The 22,955-nt window shown below is 32.3% G+C and overlaps 1 long non-coding RNA gene across 1 annotated transcript in view; it reads right to left on the reverse strand.

The window, feature by feature from the left end:
* Positions 1-17,036, reverse strand: part of LOC140046445 (uncharacterized) — a 34,763-nt gene extending 17,727 nt beyond the window's left edge. The window contains exons 1-2 of the long non-coding RNA XR_011844787.1: positions 16,633-17,036; positions 16,340-16,497 (exon numbers count right to left, since the gene is read on the reverse strand). This is a non-coding gene — a long non-coding RNA (uncharacterized lncRNA). The remainder of the gene's footprint in view (positions 1-16,339; positions 16,498-16,632) is intronic.
* Between the last annotated feature and the right edge of the window lie 5,919 nt (positions 17,037-22,955).

Consider the following 22,955-nt stretch of genomic DNA (forward strand, 5'->3'; position numbering starts at 1 on the left):
AATTTCCATTCCACTTCTTCTCATTACTATACCTTCTCATATCATTCTTTCACATAGCGTTCCTTCTCATACAATTCATTCTCGTTCCACTTCTTCCCATTACCATTCCTTCACATACCATTTCTTCTTATCCCATCTTCTCATACCATTCCTTTCCATACCATTCCTTCCCAGTATCATTCCTTCACATAACATTTATTTCAATCCCATTCCTTCTCATACCACCAATCAAATATAAACTGATAAAAATATTAACATACCAAAATAGGAAGATTTTAAAATATGCATATATTGCAATTAATATTTATGTAAATATAATTAGCAAAGACATTATGTCACATGTCAATATGCTTTAGATATGAAATTCACAGCATAACTTTATTTAATTCCTCATTTGGGAATTCTATTCTTACGTGTTTATTCATTTCTACCTGTCCGTCATCTGCCAAATCTACTTATCACTAAATGTTGCAATATGCTTGTGTTGAATCTAGAATTAATTTTTACTTTCAAGAGAATCTATTTTAACTTAATGATACTCAATTTTTATTTTAGATTTCAGATTTATTTACCTAATATAAAATTAGAATTCTACAGAAAAAACTACTCATATAAATCTAGAATAGAAGGCAACCTGTAAACTTACAGTGTGTGTATACTTATTATTTATTATTTTATAGTAATATAATTTCACATTTTCCCATGTATAATGTTGCCATTCGATTGGTTAATTTCTGTATCACATGGCATTAAATATATTGTGACATTAAATGCTTAAAGCAATATTCAATGGTACTAATCAATGGCTATCTTTTTGTGTTAAACCGTTCAACCGTAAACCGTTAAACCAAGAATGATTCAATGCAATAAAAAACAGTGTTTACAGTACAGCATCAATATTTTTTTTTTTTTTAAATACTAACATCTATGTTTTAAGAATGTATTGTAAGCATAAGGTGTTGTTATAGCGTGGGAGGAAATTCTTTGATCTTAACACCTATTATTAAATATTAAGACCCTTTACACCTGCGACAAACCATGCATCATGCAAATACGCCAGTGTCTTCCGCATACTTGATCAGCAAATACAAATATAACACTTCTTTTAAACTTGGAATTCAAATTGATTATGAAGATGATTAGAGCTAATTCTTTTCTTAAGTATGGGCTATAAATAATTCAGCTGTATCTACAAGACTAGTTGTTTACGAATTCTTGCTTAATGGAACTTGTGGTGTTTTTATTGCGACGTTTAATGCTCCGAAAATGGAAAAATAATGCATACTTAATCAATATTCAAATTAACTAATTTGCAGAGCAGTTTTATACAAATCATATTCTACAGTAGTAATGTTTGGAACGTGATCTTATCATCTATCGAGCAAATAATGTCTCATAAAAGAACATATTTTATAATATAATAAATATATTTATACTATCATGTATTTGAATTCTACTACAAATAGAAATGTGTTATAATATTCAAAGCAACTAATTTGAATATCATTTCTATAAAAATTATATTCTAAAAAATAGTTGTCAATGTTTGGAATGTGATATCATCTATTGAGCATATTGCAACATTTTATATAATAATATAAGTATACTGTATGTATGAATTCTACTACAAATATAAATGTGTTATTATTGTTGGAAAGTAGCATTTTCAACTGGGGATTTTAAAATGTCCACATTTTGGCCCCTTTTCGAAAAAATACCCCCAAATGTATAAATTAATCACAGCAAATAAACTGTGTAGGCAATCACAAAATTCATTGAATAATTCCAAATAAATTGAATACATCATTTCTTGAAATTAATAATAGATGTATATTTCTGCCGTGTATTTATTCTTTTCTAAAAGAATCATAACAATCATTATTGATCACATTGTAAATAGATACTCAAATTGATTGAATTTTGAGAATGAAAAATGTATAGCATTGCATCTAAGTAATCTTCGCTGCATCAAACCACCCACTCACTCACTATCCCTTGCATCGCAATACGTCCGTGGGAGGACAACTCATTTTATATGCTTTTACTTTGAAACAGAAGATGAGAGGAGTTTAGATATTTACGACAATTATCTTTGACTTGACAGGTTTGATGTACTACGGGACGAAAAGCTTTTACACACCGTATTATGTGTAATGCTCAAACTCAACTAGAAGCCTACGTGGTAATGTAGTAATGTAATCTCAGCACTGCAGGCAAACAGAGAGGGGGCTGTTCATAATTAAGCCGTCTGCTGTTACGCTTCAATAACTGTTATTAAATACAGTACAGTAATCCTGTTACTAGTCTCCTGGTTTTGACCGTTATAAATTACCATAATTTAATGCACAGTTCTTAAAGACTTTTTGCCCTAAAGGCTTTTCAAATTGTATGAAGTATAGAAGACTTACATACATTGTAATTTTTAGTGCACATAATTTTTCGTTTAATATATCAAGAAATCACATTCCTCCGCCTCAATAGGCCTATATACCTAAAATTTATACATACAGTCTTCACTTGCAATAGGTCATAACTTGAAAGAAGTTTTTAATTGATGAGTGATCCAATTTTTTTTATTCCAGTATATCTCAACATTTTAGAATTAACTGAGAATATAAATAATTACCGTATACATTAGATTTATATATTTTATTAAAAATAGAATATTGTAAAATTCAGAGCAATTTTTAAAATCAAAATGGAGAAATTATAAAGAACACAAAACAGTACACAACTTGTTTCAAAGTCAAATTTAAAAACAAATTGTGACAACCAATTGTATACTATATTTACACAATTTTTTTTTCGTTAACCCTGGTGTCAGCCTGTAAGCATAAAACGTCTTTTATAAGATGCCAATTATCGTTAAATACATTGCGCAAACAATGCAGACAAAACAACATAAAAAAACTACCTGTAATTGTTTGACATCGGAAAATTAACCTGTGAAGAGATAATTAACATTCTACGCTTGGATATAAAGCTGAATGAGCCATAAGGTATGTATGATTAATTGATGGATAGTGTGTGCTGCAACAGACATAGATAGATTAATGTATACGGCAGGTTGTAGATGCAGAAAAACATTCAATGTTTTTACATTTTAGAGATATTCTAAATGCAATATGAATGCATTAGCCATTTAAACACCATAATCAGTTTGTTATTGTTGTAACTGAATAAATGTGTATGAATAAATGAATGCTCATAACATGTATGGAAATAATTATGGATTAATAATAAAGGCAAATTATGTATTTTGCATAACTACAGCATCAATTGGAAAATGAGGTCAGCAGGTCAGATTAAAAAAAACATTAGCTGATTGAAATATATATTTATACTGGGTACAATACAATTTGAATTCCAATTTAACATATTATACAATATTCATGCATCAACGTGTCAAACTATATGATAGTGGCAACTAAAATAAAGTTTCGCAATGATTATTGGCAGAATGTGTAGCTAGCCTTAGCAACATGACAACACTCAAGAACTAACAAGTACAAACACACAGTACCAGAACAGAGTCTGAACTCCAATGTAATTCCAACAGATTCTGGAACACAATCAGAAATGCCCATGTCGCTATGCCCAATATATTTTTAAAAACTGTACTGTATTTAATTTATATATTCTAAAATACTGTATGTCATAATATTTTCGGTTATTTAATTATTTGTTAATGTTATTTTTTAAGAGTTATATATACGGCGGCCATTTTAAGGAGGCCTACCCTGTGGCGAACACTTGTCATTTAGTTTAAGCGTCTTTCACACCTGCTCTGGCATGGGTCGTGTCCAGCAAGTCAAATGTGAATGTTTCGTTTTCAAGAGGCTATGCGCATATCAATTGGTGCATAGCCACGTTGAGCATCATAAAAATAAAACATCGACGTCCGATTTTATCTTCCATTGAAGGATTGGAACCGTGCCGGAAGAGGAGTGAAAGACCCTTTACTCTCATCTTTTTATTAAACTCTTTGGAACATAATCACTTTATATATATTGGCTTTCACTACGATTAAGTCATAAGTCATTGTTTTCGATAACAAAAGTACAAAATTACATTGTTGACAGTATTCACACACTATTGCCAATGACCTTGAGTACAAGCTGTTATTAGTTATATCTTGTTTTCAATCAGATGTTAAATCTACCAAAACAACCAACAATATCATTTATATATTAATATTTTGTATGGCCTCATTGTCCACTAATATCTAAGAGCATGTTAAATCTGTCAATGTTAAAAATAAACTGGAAAAATGTGTTTATAGTAACAAGTAAAATGTCATATTTGGAAAAAATAAGTACCAGAAGATTGTTTTTATACGACTAAAGACATCTGCAATTTGACTCAAAGAAATCTATATAATCACAAAAGTCGATAATGTATGCTAAAGCTTTCAAAGTTGGCCTACAGTCAGGAAAAGTAAAAACATATTTTTTGTTGAAAAATGTTTTCATTCTCTGTTTCCAACAACACAATGATTAAAAAAAAATCAATGTTAATGTTTTAGTTGCAATTAATTATTACAAATAAGGGAGTTACCAAATCTTTGATTGAAAAAACCCTAGGACTTGACAAAAAAGATTGGAAATCCAGAATTGTTCAAATCCAGAGCTGGAAAAATCTAGGATTTATTAGACAAATCTGGGATTGAACCAATTTGGGATTTAAAAAAAACTGGGATTGAACAGATCTGTGATAAATAAATATAGGTTTACACAAATCTGGATTTTGACAAATATAGGTTTAAACAAATCTCGAATTGGACAAATCTGAGATTGGACAAATTTTGAATTGCCCAAATCTGGGATTGGACAAAACTGGGATGGGCCAAATCTGGGATTGGCAAAATCTGGGATTGGCAAAATCTGGAATTTGTAAAAAAGTACTGCTTTATTAATAACATTTTACATACATCATTTCAATAGTACTGTCTTTCACTACCACATTAACAGAGTAGCACTTAAGAAACAGTATGCTTCCATCCATAGTAGCTTCCTAAAGTGTACAGATAGCCAGTAGTAGGCCTAAAACAATATTGATTTCACATGTAATTATCCATACTTAATTGTTTCAAAATGCATTTGATCTCGCTCTAGAAACTTCAATTTTCAGCTTTCAAGAGGCATAAATTAATGACAGTGCATCTTAAATTATCAAGGATGAACTACACTGTAAGTTATATAAATATTATTGGTTTTATTTATCATTTACACATTTTTGTATATAGTAATATCATTAAGCCTAAAAAATGTTTTCAAAGTTTGACCGTCAAAAAATTGGTTGTACTTTTGTATTTTTTTGTAGTTTTTAAAGATCTACATTTCCCCTCCATTTTTCAATTGCATTTAAAGCTTTTATTTTTCACGTGATTGGTGTCTTTTGAGAAACCATTCAAAGGTAACAGTATCGCTGGTATGAACAAAATGAACACTACAAGAAACACTATGAACTCCTTTGATTGATTGTAGATGTACTATGAGACCAGTTTAAGAAAGCAGTGTAAACAATATAATAGCGATGCAATATAATAATATTAATAATATAGAAAAGAATTTATTTGCAAATAACAATCAAACTAAAGATAAAACACATTTTTATTTCATAAATATTGTTATTATTGATCATCCCTTGCTATAAAAAAAAAATCATTTTGTAGGCCAATTTCATTTAAATTCAATAATTCTTGTATAATATTTAGAACAAGAACGACTTGATGTATTGCTTTTTTAAATTAATAATTGATAGTTATAAATTAAAGAAAAGAAATTATTAACAATCCTGTAAACAGTGGAATTCACTTTAAATGCATCCTTTGGATGGGACTTTAAGCTGTTGGTAACAGTAAAGAACTAGTACACTATTTGAATGTGATCGTCTCCATGGGTCCATACAGGGCCTAATCCAAATTTTGATCAATTTTCAGTAAAACATGAGGAGGAATATAATTGCATTTACATTATTTACATATAATTAATAAAATGTATATAAAAAATATGGCTGTAGCTTACCGATCCTTGCCCTGAAAACAACTAAAATAGGTTGCATAGCTTGTTTACACTAGTATTGCAAACAGTATGAGAACACAAACAACTTTGGCAAGATAAAATGAATTCATTAATCTTGAAGAAACACCAAATTTGACCACAAAGCCAAATCTATGAAAAAGAAGACAACTTCTTACTCAAGTTTATTTCCACTACTATCTGATCAGTTAATTTCATAAGAAAAAAATCAAGGCAGAGCAGGAGATTACAGTAAAACCTTTTTTTTCTAGAGAAAAGCCATTAGTAAGAGATTCACTTGTTCTAATTTTCTATCAATACAATCCTGTGGTGTTGAAAATGAGGCAATGGTTGCTTTTGCATTCCAATTATCTGATATCAATAGGATGAAGATTAGTTAAACCAACAAGTTGATACAAGTTGTGAACTATTTATTATGGTAACAATGCATTTTGATAATTCACAGTACATCGTTTACATAGTGATTTGTACCCCTGTATGGGTGTTCTCTGATAAAGTTTTATAATGACAATTACTTTCTCAATGAATTTTATTTATTACAATTAGTAAATCACCTTGGTTTTCCAATATTCAAATAAGACAGTGGTGTTAAACAAGAAAGGCAATAAGTACCACATAAGCTGCAGTCAAAGAAATGGTAGTCAAAGAAGTGGTAGTCAAATGGTAAGTGAAACAGGAAAAATAAGCACCAGAGGAAAGAAAGTGCCAAAGGCATTATAGTGCCGCAGACACTGTGTCTAGAGAAAGTAAGTGCCACAGTCAAATAAGTGAGGAAGGCAAATAAGTACCACAGGCAAATAAGTACCACAGGCAAATAAGTGCCAAATAAGTGAGGCAGGTAAAAATAAGTGGCACAGGCAAATAAGTACAACAAGCAAATAAGTATCACAGGCAAATAAGTGCCAAATAAGTGAGGCAGGTAAAAATAAGTGACACAGGCAAATAAGTACCACAAGCAAATAAGTATCATCACAGGCAAATAAGTGCCAAATAAGTGAGGCAGGTAAAAATAAGTGGCACAGGCAAATAAGTACCACAAGCAAATAAGTATCACAGACAAATAAGTGCCAAATAAGTCAGGTAGGTAAAAATAAGTACCACAGGCAAATAAGTGCCAAATAAGTGAGGCAGGTAAAAATAAGTGGCACAGGCAAATAAGTACCACAAGCAAATAAGTATCACAGACAAATAAGTGCCAAATAAGTGGGGCAGTTAAAAATAAGTACCACAGGCAAATAAGTGCCAAATAAGTGAGGAAGGAAAAATAAGTGGCACAGGCAAATACAAAACACAGGCAAATAAGTGCCAAATAAGTGAGGTAGGTAAAAATAAGTACCACAAGCAAATAAGTGCCAAATAAGTGAGGCAGGTACAAATAAGTGGCACAGTCAGTTCAATCAAATTAGCAGGACAGTCAAGTTAAATAAGCAGCCAAATAATTTACAATACAGTCAATCCTGTACTTTGTATTTATTTTAGATATACACCTAATTTGTTAAAAGCATTTAACAGAAGTGTTCTTACTTTATTTTATGCACAAGATTATTTTCGAATTGTCGCTTCGAAAAAGACAGCAATCAAAAACACAATTTGTTTCCAAAGCGACATTTAACCAAAGTGCTGTATGTTAATTTATGCACAAGATTAAGTTGTTGTCGCTGGGCAACAACCAAAGTAAAATATAGCAAATAGCGTCTATGCATTGCGTCGTAATTGCTTATTAATTAGTCTTCTGAATGTTTCTATGCCAGGTCAATTTGAAATCTGCGTGTTAAGGCCTCTTTTGCGCGCTTCATTCCATAAATATCTACTCTATCAAATATAAATGTATTTACTGCATATATAATTCTTATCTGAGACAACATTTCCTACGCAGCCACATTATCTGACCTGGTTTTCTACAGACAGTAAATAAAGCAAAGACAGAAATTGCCTTCTACTTCATAAAATTAACGTACATCAAAATGCTAGATTTGTCGGAAATGAAATAATTTAAGTTTTGATTAATAAAAAAAAGACAATTAGATACATCACAATGAACATCAAGCTCAAAATAGAGGAAAATTGGTCTAGTGTTATCATAGAATGAGATAAATAAATGTAGAAGTGTTATTAATCATCCTTAGTAATTGAAGAATTGTGTATTTTGACCACTCTACGGATCCACGGCAGCCGCAGAGGGCCTAATTACAATTCTTGTTTCCATCCACTTATGTCGTTATGGCACAAGCAACTCAATTCATGTGTGTCTACAGTGGCGTAACGGCTATTAGCGTTCACTGGCTAAACCCAGGGGCCCCGCAGCTTATGGGGGCCCCTGTGCAGTGCAGGCATTAAAAGATGTCGAAAAGGGCTAAAAACGTCTGAGGCCTTCGTGTTTGAGGGCCACAGGGTTCATAATCCAGCAGTCTCAGGCCTCTGAGGCCTTCGTGTTTGAGGGCCACAGGGTTCATAATCCAGCAGTCTCAGGCCTCTGAGACCTTCGTGTTTGAGGGCCACAGGGTTCATAATCCAGCAGTCTCAGGCTTATGAGGCCTTCGTGTTTGAGGGCCACAGGGTTCATAATCCAGCAGTCTCAGGCCTCTGAGGCCTTCGTGTTTGAGGGCCACAGGGTTCATAATCCAGCAGTCTCAGGCCTCTGAGGCCTTCGTGTTTGAGGGCCACAGGGTTCATAATCCAGCAGTCTCAGGCCTCTGAGGCCTTCGTGTTTGAGGGCCACATGGTTCATAATCCAGCAATCTCAGGCCTCTGAGGCCTTCGTGTTTGAGGGCCACAGGGTTCATAATCCAGCAGTCTCAGGCCTCTGAGGCCTTCGTGTTTGAGGGCCACAGGGTTCATAATCCAGCAGTCTCAGGCCTCTGCGTTACGCTACTGTATATAGGCGATCCATGCAACTGAATGTAACTGGCAACTCAAATTAACATAGTTGCACAAAAAGTTGTAAGTTTTGATATCAGTTCCATGTTGACATAAGCACTGGATCTTTTAAGTTAAATTCCGATATGTTCAGTTAAGGTATGTTCAATTAAATGTCAACCATAGACCATGTCATAGACAAAATGGCAATTTTTTTTCTGCCTTATACAAATGGTCTAATTTTTGAGTAAGTATTTAACCGAATGTATATGTCAAACATGATGAACTTTTATACGAGTGTGACAATCTTAAGCGATTTGCATCAAATGTGTTCTGGAACTTCTGTTTATAGCTGTTAAAGCAGCTGAGTGTTAATGTTTGTAAATTTGTTGACATTTTACAACCATTTTGTCATATTTTATCACCATGGGAACTACCATGTCATAAAAATTCAACTTTATTAATACAACGGTAATCTTGTGAAAAAAAAAGGGAGCAAAACTGTGTTTATCTTCAGTACAAACATTTTGAAATAACGGGCGAGTGAGTGGCCGAGCGGTTAACACAGTGGAACCGTAATTACGTATGCATAACATCGGCAAGGGTTCGAGGCTCACTCACTCCATGGTTCTGGTGGTAGAACGAGTCTTCTCAGATAAGGACTATAAACCTTAGGTCCAGAGTACATCTGGCTCATGTGCACTTTAAAGAACCTAGTACATCTTTCGAGACAAATAGGGGGTTACCTCGGTGTACTAGTACATCACAGCCACTGATTACCAACTGGGCCCTCTGGGAGACCAGTCTTTGACTGAAGAGGTCGCCAATGTATAAATATAAACAAACAAGTGATGAAGATGAAGGAAATGATGATTTCACACTTGTAAAATGCGTTTCTTCTACCACACTGAAATAATTGTCATTATTGAGTGGGCTAGGGCATATAAGTAAAATGAAGTTCTGAATTTAACCTAATGTTCTTTGTTTAATTGTATTGGATGAGATTTAAGGGTGGAGCCGTGTCGCACTTTGAACTTAACAACTACGTAAAATAGTCAGTAGATGTCCTTAGAAATGTACTGTGTATGATTTTTTTAACCAAGTTTTTTCTACTGCATAAAAATTAGTATATAATTCATCCAAGTGCAAGCAAAGACCTAAATTTCAGTTTTATAAAGAACGATATAAATGAAGGTCATGCTGATTTTCATGGAAGGATACTGTTGTCCCTCTTTCATACCAACTACCAATTAACCAACGACTTTCAACCAACTTTAGAACAAGTTGGTTGACCGTGGTCAGCTAAATAATTATTTCACTTCTTTTTTTCACAAGAACACTGTTGTATTAATAAAGTTAAATTTGTATGACATGATAGAGAGTGAGGGGTCGAGCGATTAAGACAGTGGAACTGTAGTCATAATATCGCTCCATGGTTCTGGTGGTCTTCGAGTCTTCTTAGATATTGGGATATAAACCGATAGCTTCAGTATACAACACATCTAGCTCATCACAGCTACTGATTACAACTGGTCCCTCTGGGAGACCAGTCTTTGCCCATAATAACAAACAGACAGTATTTCTTTTGCACTTGATGTCATTCCAGGCATTTAGATCAAGTGCTCCATCTTTTTTAAATATAACTATGTTCACACGTATGACATCGATACTTACCCTAGATGAGGTTGATGAACGCGTAACATACTGTTACAGCGCCATTACGAACTACATTTCGATACAGTAATAAATCTTTACAAGCACATCTTAACTTATGTGAACTTTTGATGGTGCTACGGACAACCGAAATAGAAACCAGGATTTCATTCATTTCAAAATGTTTCAAATAAATCTTGTCAAATGTAATATGTAATTTAATTTGATTTTCCCTTAATACACTGTAGATCTTTATGTTATAAAATATAATTTAAACAGCAGAGAAACTTTGCCACATATTTCAACATATCAACTATATATTCACTATTTTGTATCAAATTCATTTCATGTAAAGATATTTGTGTAGTTGGTATTTTTCAATTATTATACAATTGTTTGTATATTATTGTTTAATTTGGAGTTTATCTGCTTACCCCTGGCAAGACTGTACTTGTGAAATTTGCCAGATAAATAAATATTATTATTATAAATCAAATTAACTCAGTTTAGAAATAAACAATACATTTTGACCACGATAAGATTGAAAAAAATCACCATTAAATAAACAAATGATTTTGTAGCCAGGGGTTTAGAAGCAACCTATGGACTGCAGGGGTTGAGAAACAACCTATGGACTGCAAATACAAAACACGCTGAACAATACTAATAACATTTCAAAGTCGTGTACGTACGTGAAATTGTCTACTACTTTGGATTAAATTAACTGTATATTGTTTGATATAAGTTGTGTATTCTTAAACAACATCACTTTCTTACAGTTCTAGCATTTTAGTTTGATGTTTATAATTAATTTATTCACCAACTGCTTGTTTTAATTAATAGTTATCAATCTCACCTAATCTTGTATAATTTGTAACAAATGAATGAGTGACAATAAGTATCAATATCTTTATCAGATAACACAAAAGGCATTCACCTGAATATTTCAATTAATCATTGTCGACATTCAGTATAATTGAGTGATGATCAACATTTAATCAGCATTATGTACAGTACTGGTATTTTATCAAATTTCAATTTAAAGTTACTATGGTGTCGAACATTGTGCAAAGGTGATAAAATCGTGTGAATTTGAGGGCGGTAATATTATATAGGATGAGGATTTAAGTGGTGAACCTATACCTATCTTGGCATTGGGGTGGGAGGTTTGGGGGGGGGGGGGGTGTTAGAAGATCTTCCAATGCATGTTGAATAAATATATAGAAATTGGTAAAAATAATTGCTTTGCAATTTAATATAAAATAGGGCAGTGGTATTGATTTGCAACCAAATTTAGTGCATCACAATTTGGTGAAATTTTATTGTAAATCATGAAAATATCTTAGAAAATTAGACAGCATGGAAGTATGTTGAAAATGCAAAATTCACATACATTCAGGTAGAATGATACGAAAATATATATATACAAATTTGTTTCAATATTTCGATTTAAACTTCGATTTAAGATCCACAGTATCACAACAGCACACTATAAGGATCTGTTCAGACAGTACAGAGTAATGCTTTTGAATATTCTTGTATACAGGATGTTTGCCCCAACCCATGACATGAAAGAGTTAGGTAATCGAGTCGTTTCCACTTGCTTGCGATACAAAAAGCATACTCCATATTTATCTGTACTCTGGCGACAATCACATTCATATCCGATTAGAAGGACAACATAAGCAAAGTGTTTCAAGCAGATTCCCAACATGACCTTCTCAAACAAACAGACCAGCCACAACCATTGAGATGAAAAATGAAATTAGTATGCAAGTGACATTTTCAAAAATATTGTAACAGCAAAATTAAAACCACTACTACATTTTCTTAGGCTGTTTCATTAATTTTGTGTTATAAATTGTACATTACTGGTTTAATTTCCTACTTTTAAACAAGTTGATAAGCATATTTTTACTTAATTAGACGTGCATTGCATTGCGATAAGTTGCGATATAAACCATGAATCAAAATAGCATTACTTCCAGTCACAGACCAATCATAATTCTTGCTACATTCAGACACATTATTCCAAGTGGGCTGTAAAAGCAGCTGGCCTGACAGCTTTAGGCAAATGTGTGGGACATCGTGAAGAAAATTTAAATGCAAACGTGTACACAAAATGCGTCAGGGCCATACTAGGTAGCATGTGAATGATTCTAAAATTGTACCTTCTATCTTGCTTTTAACAAAGTAATAGAGAAAGTACAACTATAAGAAACATTACTAATAACCCTTGCTAATAGTTAATAAAACCACTTAGATAGACTTTGGGCACAAAGTTGGTCATAACTGAGCTTTATAATATAATGATTAGTGAATACATTATTACAGTATTAATGTCATGCCTTGCTAAGCACACAGACAACGCAATTCTGAAACTTGAAAACACAAAACTATGTATATAAACTGTAATCTCTGACTGTTTCAAATTTTTAAAGCCTTTTGGGCACAAAGTTATTCATAACAGAGCATTGTATTATGATTAGTGCAAATACATGTATTAATATCTTGCCTTGCTAAGCACACAGACAACACGATTTTGAAGTTCGTTAAGTCATTTAATCCTAATATTCATTGTGTAGGGTTTATAACAGCTTAGACAATAAAGTACTACATATAAATCAAGCCAAATGTATCTTAACATTCTTTTATAAACGTATATGTTGTTAGCATACAACATTTGTAGCAGGTCATTTTTTTGTGAGGAGGGCAGTCGTAAATGTTTCTCTGGGGACGAAAAAGCTTTTGTAGAAGACTAACGTTTATATCCATACTGTATGTTGAATATCGTATATCATTTAACTACGAGAATGATCCAGCAAGCATCAAAATTGTTCAATATTACAACAAATCATTCTGCAGGAATTTGCTGGAGATGTCTTTAAATGTTGGGTTATTAACATAACATCATGAATTCCTAGACAGATATTGACTAAGGACTTAAAGGATTTCTACTCTTATTTTGAAATATAATCAATTAAAACTTCATTGGTAATAACACCACTTTTTTTTTCCTGAAACTGGTAATGACAGAGAAAAAGCATGAAGCAAGCTCTTTAATTAAACTCCAAGTAAGAATAAAATCCAAACACACCTGGTTAATTATTCAAATTTAGCAATTACGATGCTCTTTTGAGCTTTGAACTGTAACTGAAACTGTGTACTCACAAATGGAGAACAGCTTCTTCTTCCCTCCATTTTGGTTTTTCTTCCAATAAACACTTTCTAAATTCTCTCCAGTCTGGTGATGTACATGGGATTGTAACTCACCCCAACAAGAAGCAATAGTAGATGGAATTGACATTGACAATTTGAAGTACCATATTCAAAGCTGATAAAATAGATTTCTGAAGGGCTTCTTACAAATGGTGATGAAAAGGTCCTCAAGATGAGGCTGTGGTCAGATATTGCAGGAGAGATCCAGAAAGATTGTTGATGAGATTTTTACGGCTGGAGACATGGCTAGATAAATCTGATTGTACAGGTTAAAGAAATTAAAGTGGGAGAACTAGTGAGATCCTAGAAAGGATATTGAAGAGATTTTTATTATAAGGCTGAAGAAATGTTGCTGGCGAGATTCAATTGTGTTGTTTGCTTTTTTGTTTCTTTTTAAAGTTTTTTCTGAAAGGAATAAAATATATATTTAAGTCTTGGAAAATCTTTGGGAGATGGCTGTGGCAGATTTTAATTCTGGAGTTTGCTGAAAAGAGAGAAAAGGCTTTATAGAGAGTATTAAGAGTTTATACAGAGAATGTACAGGGCCAGGCTGAAGATCTTAAATGTGAGTTTGAAAAGGTTAGCCAGGTGGATCGCGTAGAGATTTTGTGAGAGATTCCAGAATAAATTAGGATTTTAAAGAGATCTTTAAGATGAGGATAAAGAAATCCTAGAGAGGAGGCTGGCGAGATTCCAGAGAGTTCCTATATAGAAGTCTTGAAAACTTTTGGGAGAAGGCTGTGGTAGATTCTGAAGAAGATAAATCCTGGAGAAATCTGGAAAAGAGAAAGCTTTAGTGAGATCATTGAGAGTTTGTCAGAGAAATAACAAGAAAAGACTAAAGGCAGCTCTAAAAGAAAGGTTTGAAGAAACACTGGATAGAAAGAAAAAGAGTTCCAAGAGATCCAACATTTTACATTCATTGAATATTGGCTATTTAATATAACAGAAAATATTAAAGCCTACAATATCATTCTGTTCCATGTTCTCGGTCATATACAGTGTATGACATTTAGGAGGATGTGTAGAAGTGGGGCGTACAAGTAGCAACATTACTCTGCAGCCAGGTGACATAAATAGTGAGTATGTAGGTCAGGAAGTGACAACAATCTTATAGCTAATGTGATTCCTAACAGGCAATCGTGAATTTAAATCAAAACATGAATACAGTTGCAATAAATTATTGAACACTTGTACAAAATATATTATTAAAATCAAACAACATATAAATGGACACTTCACTTGAAGATTGTTGATGTAAATACATTATGTATGTCTTGGTCAAACTCACAAAAACAGCAGATGTATCGCACTACTGTTGACATTTAATTAAGACATGGAAAAATAAGCTTATTTCTCCATGTTAATGGAAGGACTGACCGAAGAACAAACTTGTGTAACTTGGTTGGATTGTACTAATAAAAACTATTTGATCTGTCATTTGTGTTTATGATAATGTTGGTACAATACTGCATATATATATTTTCTAACCATAAAAGAAGGAGAAGTTATTTTGTTGCAAAACATTCAATTGCAAGCACAAGATGATACTGATGGAGGTTATCATGATAATGATGATGATGATAATAATAATAATAGAAGATTTTTGTTGTCTCTTCATTGCAGACAAATATACACATGATTTAAAACAAATAGAAGTTTATGCAGAAAAAAAGCACTGAAATTAAAAATTTTATGCAGACTTATAATAGTTGATAATGAAAGATGATGATAATAAAGGTGATAATGATGAACGATAGATGAATAAACGATGATAATGACATGATGATGACAATAAAGATGATGATAGTAGACAATCAGATAAGTCAAATAAGAGGTGCTTGTATCAAGGGAATACTCCTACACAATAACCTACATATTGATGACATACAAATTAACTTGACAATTTATCTGTCAATGTAATCTATTTTTTATCGCCTGCTATACTGAACACCCACACGTGCGGAAATACTTGCAATCATTTTTTATTTTCAATAAAAGTTATTAGTGTCTTTCATCTATGCGTGATACAAGTGTTGGTGCTAACTATAACTTTACATTTTAAAGAGACGAACATTCTTTATCCCAATTGATACAAGATTCTCAAGGTTGGTAACAAAAAAATTGTTATTTTCTATAATTTTTAAAAATTATAATTGCATTCACCCGATCATTACAAAAAGTTAACAAAAAGTTTTGTGGTGTGACTTTAAACTTGAAATCGCTTGCGGAATGAAATGAGGAACTGTGATACAATTTTAAGAGTTTTGAACACTCTGAAAGTTTTCACAGAAAGTTTTCACAGAAAGTTAAAACTTTAAATTTTACATTTGCTTTTATTTTACCAAGTTGACCAATAAAATAAAATTATTGCTCCTTTAGGACTCAGGCATATAAGGGTGTGCCAATTTGTGCAAGCGGAGGACTGACCATACAAAGGTGTGTTTATATTCTTTTCCAAATTAAATATTATTAGCCAGGCGATATAAAAAATTGTACTATTTCGTTTAGGATAAGCTGCTATGATTTCATCAATTTAAAGAGTAAAATGATATAATGATTTTGCTGACCTTTGACCAATCATTTTTTGCTTTCTTCTCTTGAAATTGCAAAAACAAGATGATGCAGTAAATTAATCAACTGTTGTAACATTTTCTTGCGACTTGCGTCATAAATGAATACGCAATACAACATTTTTCTTCTGGTTATTTCCAACTTTAATCGAAAGCTGAAAATAATGATAAAGCAGATATTACAATTTACATAATTGCTGCACATGCTATAGGTAGTTAAAAGAAGAAGATGTTAGAACTCTTGAACTCAACATGAATTAAAAAAGCGAGACACAGTAAAAAATTTAGACCTGCATGTGTGTTCTGTTTGCATAATACTTGAATTGCTTCGTCCTTCAATTTGGATGTTTAGTTGTTGGTCTGATCATGTTAGCTTCTTTTTTTTTTGGTGGTGGCAGAGCTGTTCTGCAGTCATTGTTTCTAAATATAGAAGTGCTCTTGACCGCTATGGAAAAGAACTCAATAAAGCATAATTATAATTATTCAGAGTCTTCCTAAGAAAGGTGGTTGGAGTGAAGGAGAGGGCAATGAGGTGTAGGGCGGAGCTAGCTATGTCTTATTCTAGCTGTAATGTTTATAAATATATACATTTTGGTCATATCCCAACATTAATTTTTCAAGAAATTTTATAATCATTGTGGCTCTTCTCAATCATAAATGCTACTATTTTATAAAACAAAATCAATTTTATATTTGGTTATTTTTGCTGTCACACTTACAACGTGCACTTTATCTTATAAGCATACGATTTGATATTGTTAACAATCTATCCAATATGCCGAGACAACGATTTTATGCAAAAACATTTTTTTAAAAGATCATAAAATATGTCATGTAAAATTTTAATTCAAGTCATATCAATGTTTTCAATTATAAATACCATTTAACGTATACTTCTGTGGACGCCTGTTTGATGTCGAACTGAACTTGTGAACCAAGCAACAGAATATAGACCTATTTGTCATGACATACTACACATTACACATATGGCTTAATTCGAATAACACCGCATATAAATATTATGCCTTGCAATTAATTTATATCAAGGTATTGTGGGATAGTACAGTAATGTTATTATCAGTCCATTGTTTCAGTGGTGGCGCCAGAGTCCCCAGCCAATTATGCATCTCAACATTTGTATTGTCTCCGTCTGGACTTTAACCTCCTGTCAAGAAGAGCCTGCCACCATTAATGCGGCCAATAAAAAGGTCGATAATATTAACTAACAGTAGCAGTTGCTGCTACAAAACCAGTACCATGAAGAAATTTGTATCACTAAATATCATACACAACATGTTTACAACAACAAACCATGGCGATGCTTTATAGTTCAGGCATAATTGCGGCACAATATATTTCATTCTACTTAACACATATGCAAGGATTTAGTTTATAGATAGAACATTTTTAATGCGACAAATTTTGCCAAAAGTACAACCAATAACCAATAAATAAATATTTCACAAAGTATGGTATATGTATAGAAGAGATAAATTTGTTTTATCTACATTTTAATAACGTTAATTTGTTACCATTTTAATAACGTTAATTTGTTACCATTTTAATAACGTTAATTTGTTACCATTTTAATAACGTTAGTAGTAGTGTTTCCAACAACTTTGATGTGAAGTGTATGACATTTATCAATAATTTTAAAGTCAAGATAGTTGAGACAGTGAAAAACTTTAAATTAGAAAAAAACATATCATAGCTATTTGACAAAGTTTAATAGGATGAATTCTTTCTAACCAAGTTAAATACTCTTCCCATTTGATGTGCATTGTTTCTTCAACTTTATGTACATTGCACTTGCGCTTCTTCTGAAGGAAATAAACTGGTTAAATTGTATGCAGAATAAACTACCTATATTTCAAAACATTTTAGTTTTAAAATTGGTATTTATGCTACTATTTGGGGTGAAAGTCACTTGACTTTCAGGTAAACACGGTTTGGTTCTTTCCCCGTTCTTTCACTTTAATCAACCATTACCACACACACTGATAAATACTAGTTTTGGAAGTAAGAAGTAAGTAGTAGAAGGAAGTAAGACAGTTGTTTAGCAAAAACACCCCCCACCCCCCCCCTCACCAAAAAAAAAAATTAATAATAAATAAAACATAAATTAATAACTTATGGGTGAAATACCTGCATTTAATCTGAAGTACATTTTGCGTTTTTCACCGTCTGTATCATTTTTTTACGTTTTTTCAAAATGATTGCATTTGAATTTTATTTAAATGTTTTTATTATTGTAACAGACACAGCTCCTAGGTAGTAGGTACACATTGTATACGGTACTATATACTATCTAGTAGAGGAGCATACATTCAACCATGGAGGAACATTTTTTTTCCTTCATGATTAAACTTAATAGCAATAATATTATTTTAATATATTATTGATATACGCTGTTATCATTATTTTATAATCTTTTTATTTGAATATAAAACACTGCCCAATTACTACTTATTTGAAGTCTATGATCCATGTTTCGCAGAATGTTAAGGTTTTAAACATTAGTTCTTGGTGCTTTATAAATAATCAGTATTTGATCAAATTCTAACCTTGTTAAATTTTAACCTCATTTTTGTATTTTTATGTGCATTTTTAATTTTGAACTGTGTTTGACCATGAATAAATAAAATATCAAAAATAATATTAATACATTGTATTTATTGTTTTCAATATAATTTATTATTGTTTTCTATACTTTTTTATTTTCATTCCTAAACACCCCGCTTCCTCCACTCCTAATAAAATATCTACCCCCGACAGATAATATTGAGGATTTCAAAATCAAGAATGCAACCATTTTATATATTTGTTATAAAGAATAAGGTGATAATTTCTCTAGATATATTAGGTATCTTTCACAGCATATGGTTGTTTAGTATCATGCCAGATGATCCATATTGAAAAGGTCAAATGTTAACTAGCACGTAACCTGACCAGATGGTCATGAATCGATTGATATAGTGCATATAGTCATATACGATGAAAATATGATTTAATAAATGTAAACATTATTTCTCTTATAATATGGGCAACTGTTAAAAGCAAGAATGTGAAAAAGAAGGGAAGAAAGAACTCCTAAAAGAGGACACATTAGGAACCCAAAATGTATCTTCTTAAAAAGATACTGTCCTCTAAATAGGGGTTGGCTGTAGTTGAAACATGTATCTCATTGGTTGTTTCACCAGTAAAAAGTCTCGCTGTAGGATGTTCCTGAAATGTACGGGTTTTACAGCATTGTTGGATTGCAGTTAACCTCCACCTCTAATTAACATAGCCTTTTCTATAGAACTGTACTTTTACATAGCATTGTGGGATATCTTTTTATTTCAAGAATATTTTATAAGGGTGGTCCATTTAGCCGAAGCTGCAGTTAAAATACATTTTTTTGCATACATTTTGTCAGGATAAATAAAGTCGCCAAACACACTTGTGAACGAATGAAATTTAACGGAGACAAGAAGATGGAGGACAATTTGAGCTATGACAGCTGGGTCTAAAGAAAGTGACAAAATTTAATAGGAGATGGATGAGGCATTAAAGTTATGACACTTAAACGCAATCATAAAGTGACATTTAAATGTGAAGGGGACACCAATGGGACGAGAAAGAAACACTTAAAATTATGAAAAATGATTAATTTAATAACAAAGTATGATTTTACATAGTTGAGGAAGAATATGAAAAGTAGATAAAGAATATAACATTTGGCAGATTTTAGGGAAGACAACAATTTCATAATTATATTTCTAATTATATTTATATAATCATTATGATTGATCTTGGTACCCAGGTGTAATTTTATTTATTAATTCTTTGTATAATACTTAAAAGATCAAACAGACGACATTTATATACTTCCTTTACAAAAATACCACAAATGTATCTAAAGAAAATAATATAGGAAGTAATATATTGATATAGGGTGTTTGATTACATTGAAAGCAATCAAGAGGATCACCATCTGGTTGTTAACATATGGAAATGTTATTTATTTACTATAATATTGGCCTGTTGATTTCTTTAAGGGCTTGTTTTAAACATTTTTTTTATCCACAATACTGTGTAGTTCATCTAATACTGCAGTTGACCCTGGACATACCAGGTTGATGTGCTACAATTTGTAAGAAGTAAGCAAAATTAAGGGCGAATATGATAAATGATAAATAACATTACGGTTTCTTTAATTACCATGACATATTTGACCACTAGACATCAGTTTTAATGCTAGCAGAAATATGCTTTAAAAAAAATTATAACCACTGATTATTTTTATAAATTTACTGTAGAATGACAATTGTATTTAACTACTGTGGAGTAGCTTTGTGTTAGGAAGTTAAGCGGCAAGATGCTCGCTCTACCCTAGACATCTAGCCATCAGTGCAAGCTCAGTTTTCTAGAGGTATTAACGCTAGGCTAGTGATCTGGAGGTACTATGTTTTGAGTCCCATAAACACACCTAGACCCTTATTTGTTTGGAGTGTCATGTCGTGTGCCAAAGTGTTTTTTCTTTACAAATATTAAGCTGAATCGCTTTCTGAAACCTGCACGAAGGGAGAAAATCACTGGCCAAGGTTATTATTGTTTTCCCTTGAATTGTCTGCAAGTAGCGATATGTGCTGACATTTTCAGATAAACGACTGAGATATGAATTCTGTATGAAGGTATAATGTCTACTGGTTTATGAATATAACATGCTGTTTTATTATTTATATTGAATATTGGATTTGTGTTGCAATGTTGGTGTGAAATCATCTGACGCAAGCATGTTTTGATATTACAAGTGTATAAACATAACAAACTTTATCCAAGGTTTTTCACAATATTAAATGGCCAACAAATTTGTTGCCAAATTTATTTAAAAAAACTGAAGTGGTTTATGTAAGCACAAAATTTGAAAAAAAAACACTTGTATTTCAAGAGTGATATACAACTACAGTACAATAAAAAAAAAAAACAAATCTGCAGAAACAAATACAGTGATCAGTGTATACTCTATCTAATGGTACTCCCCACTAAGCAGTGTATACTCTAGGTAAACGATCAGTGAACACTTACTTAACAACTGACGTCCCACTGACCAGTGTTCATTCTTTAACTTTCAATAACTCGTTGAACAGTGTTAACTAGGTGAACTCTCTCTAACCAGTGTTCACTAGGTGAATTCTTACTAACCAGTGTCTACTTTACTGTAGGTGAACTCTCACTAACCAGTATTTACCCTAGGTGAACTCTCACTAACCAGTGTTCACTAGGTGAACTCTCACTAACCAGTGTTCACTAGGTGAATTCTTACTAACCAGTGTTAACTAGGTGAACTCTCTCTAACCAGTGTTAACTAAATGAACTCTCTATAACCAGTATTTACCCTAGGTGAACTCTCACTAACCAGTATTTACCCTAGGTGAACTCTCACTAACCAGTATTTACCCTAGGTGAACTCTCACTAACCAGTATTTACCCTAGGTGAACTCTCACTAACCAGTATTTACCCTAGGTGAACTCTCACTAACCAGTATTTACTCTAGGTGAACTCTCACTAACCAGTGTTCACTAAGCGAACTCTAAATACTAAACAAGTGTGCACTCACTAACCAGTGTTCATTCCACCAGTGTTCACTCTAGGTGAACTTTCACTTAAACTAGTATTAATTGAGTTCCAATCATTTTGAACTTGGAGCCCTCAGTTTACTAGTAAAAAAGAAACATGTATCAAAGGTCACATGATTTTTTATTTGAGGCTTGGGTAGTGACATAGTTTTTCACCATACAAATTAAAATCCACAAAACACTTTCCAAAATGTAGGGCTAAAAAAGGCTTGATATATTTATGCTATTGAACCCTCTGTCTAAATGAGAGTTAACCTGTGAAGACTTAATGTTGTCAATACGAGAATTACATAGTAAGTAGTTAGTTGATTAGGTAGAGTCAAGGGACTGCAAAATGTACTGAGATAAGTGCAGGAAGAATGATCATGTGATCAATGGATCTACAAGGTGCCATTCTGGGACTTTTAAATAAAATAAATTATTAATAATATTGATCTAATCATAGGATATTATGTGAATAAAACTTCAATTTGTTTAAAATAATAAAAAATAATGCTATTAAATAACCATAAAAAATGTCATAAATTTGATAAACAGCATTTTCTCTTGTGAATATTTGTATGCTTTTAATTCTGTTATTTCTTCAAATATCGATTTGTTCCAACTACTGTAATAGCATGGCCCAATGTTCTTGACATTTCATCAGAGGTTCGTGTTCAACAAATGTTGGGTCTCTGAGGTAAAGGAAACATTTGAGCAACAGACTCTCAACATCTTAAGCCTCTGATTGACCAGAAGTTCAGCTTGTTTTTACAACTTCTTCTCGTTTAACTTACCTGAGCTGCATGGTTAGTTTTACCATAGAGATATTATAATATCTCTATGGTTTTACCAAGTGAAATGATAGGATTAAGATAAAGATGTAAAAGAATATGATTATAATGGCATGATAATAATGAATAAAGACAAAACAAACTCAAAATATCATTACAAATTTATTAAAATAAACAATGTATTTAATAAAAAATAATCAATGATCAAAATGGATGGT

Source organism: Antedon mediterranea, chromosome 4, assembly GCF_964355755.1.
Source record: "Antedon mediterranea chromosome 4, ecAntMedi1.1, whole genome shotgun sequence".
In the NCBI taxonomy this organism is placed as follows: Eukaryota; Metazoa; Echinodermata; class Crinoidea; order Comatulida; family Antedonidae; genus Antedon; species Antedon mediterranea.